General features: G+C 44.3%; 1 long non-coding RNA gene across 1 annotated transcript in view; it reads right to left on the minus strand.

The window, feature by feature from the left end:
- LOC106809694 overlaps window positions 1–2,031 on the minus strand; it is a 66,863-nt gene extending 64,832 nt beyond the window's left edge. Inside the window, exon 1 of the long non-coding RNA XR_001393898.1 lies at window positions 1,592–2,031. This is a non-coding gene — a long non-coding RNA (uncharacterized LOC106809694). The remainder of the gene's footprint in view (window positions 1–1,591) is intronic.
- Between the last annotated feature and the right edge of the window lie 405 nt (window positions 2,032–2,436).

The raw sequence follows: 2,436 nt of genomic DNA on the forward strand, positions 1-2,436 counted from the left end.
ACCCCATTATAGGGTGACACATAACACATAAAGCGCAGTCGAGGTAGAGTAACCCCACCGGCGCGTGGTTGTATGTAATTGCATATTCGTGCGCCAGTTACGCTTTGTACGCCGATTAAACGCTCACTCGCTGAATGCCGTGCTGCTATGCGTACATCGAGCCATCAAAATTGTTTCCTGCGCCGCGTAGTTAGTGTATATATATATATATATATATATCAGAAGTAGATTAATAGGGTGCATATTTTATATATTATGTGTATATGTGATATATATGTATATGTGATATATATGTATATGTATATATGTATTGTATGTATATGTATATATATATGTATATATATATGTATGTGTATATATTGTGTAGATATATATGTATCTCTTGATGTATATATATCTGATATATATGTGTATCTGCATATAGGAATGCCCGAACCGAAGAAAGGCCAGCGTATTAGGACGGCGTGCAGACGCCGGAGAAGCACACATTAGTTGATTACATTACAGCACGGACAACGCGTCGCCACAGGGTTACTCAGTCAGTTACTCAGTCAGTTTGAGTATGTGAATGCGACCGCGGCCTTGTGTCGGAGCGGCTTGCAGGGCCATTACTCAAATTAGAATACACTTTTTAAATCGCGACGCATTTGGAGAATAATAATCAACAATATTGAATATAGAGAGTAATAAAGGAATAGCTTTACGATACGTATATACAACACATATGTTATTACACACAGATGTTATTTTATTTTTACAATACATTTGTTTATGCCTCTAGGTGAATTCAGTGCTAGCAAAACGGGCGACTATTTGTATTTTAGCTTTATAGATAATTCGTTCACCTTGAAAACCCATTACTAAACTACATTGCTTTAAAGACTATGCCTATTCGTCGCCTTCGGCATATATGTAGAAGCACAAAGTGCAGAAATCTCTCGCAAACGTATACATCCACGCGCCATTGTTGCGCTGGTAACGTCGGCAAAACCTGGTCCGCGTATCGCGCGGTAAAACCTCTACCGCCGCACCGCTGACAACCTCACCCGCGAGTACTAGAGATGTTCGTAATACCACGGGTGAAACCACGGGGGAAACCAAAGCGGATAGAAACACGGTTTCGGTGTCTTATGCTCCGCCGATGGAGCAAAAAAGAGGGAATGCTCACTGGGTAGAGATTTCCTACCGATTGCAGCACGTTGACTGGCGCTTTTTATAGCCCGTACATCCGCATCCCGTCTATCCCGCATTAAAACTACTCCAGTGATACCGATGATCAACATCATGACAAGAGCTAATAATACCTATGTATAATAATACCTAGGTATTATTCGCTCTTGATTATGATTAAAACGCCAGCAAAACCGCGACATAAGTACCTATAGTTTATTTAATGATATTTTATAAAATATTTCTTTTAAAATATTTTTGACAAGTGGTCAAGTTGTCATTGTCAAGCTGAAAGGGCTAAATGTATAGCTTGATTCGGCAAATAGTTTGATTTGAGAATGACCGCTAGACCGGTTTCCGAGACTGTTGCAAACGTCTTAAAACTATAACGTGGCTTTAACGTGAAAGGTGATCATCTTACCTGAAGCCTGTGCGATAAAGCAGCAGGACACTACCAGCACACTGGCGAAGTGTAGCCAACCGGTCGTATAACACATTCTGGCAGCAGACTTTCGAACTTCCGTGAATTTCTTCTCTTCCTCCCTTTCCGCCTCCTCTTTCTCTTCTAACCTGGATGTCGCCGCGCGCTCTCCGTACGTCGTCTTCCGCTCTCCGGCCTGGCTGTTAGTTTTTCTTGGCTTCGAGTAGTACGACCAACGTTTTCTTCCTACCGCGGCGACCGATGCGGAAGATCTCAGCTAAGCGCACGTCGATATCTTCCCGATTCAGTCAACGGTTGCCCTCGCTCTGGTCGTTTCTGTGCGTGTGTGCTGCGCTCTGCACCGGTGACAGTGATTACGATGCTGCTCTCTTTGTACGTGCGTCGCCCTGGTCGCTCGGTCCGTCGGCCGTCGCTAGCTGTTGCTTTATACCGACTCGCGCACCCTCGCGCACGCCGCCCGTAGGTGTGAGTCGACGGCGGGGAGATGACGGATGGAAGTGACGTCATGCGGGAGTCACGTGACGCGGCGTGGTTTGTCCGCGTATACATGCTGGCGGAATGGTGTAGGAGCGATAGGAAAGGAAAGAGAAAGACACACACACATAGAGAGAGAGAGAGAGAGAGAGAGAGAGAAAGAGAGAGAGAGAGAGAGGGAGAAAGCAAGAGAGAGAAGTCATTTTATTAGCCATTACATTCTACACATACTTTACAGATTAAGATGTGACTTCACTGTGTCTGCACTACGACACAACAATGCTTGATATATCGGTTCGTGGCTTGCCGAGTAATCTACTATTCAATAATTGAGCAATCGCACTCGCAGA

This window comes from Priapulus caudatus, unplaced genomic scaffold, assembly GCF_000485595.1.
Source record: "Priapulus caudatus unplaced genomic scaffold, Priapulus_caudatus-5.0.1 Scaffold377, whole genome shotgun sequence".
Classification (NCBI taxonomy): domain Eukaryota; kingdom Metazoa; phylum Priapulida; class Priapulimorpha; order Priapulimorphida; family Priapulidae; genus Priapulus; species Priapulus caudatus.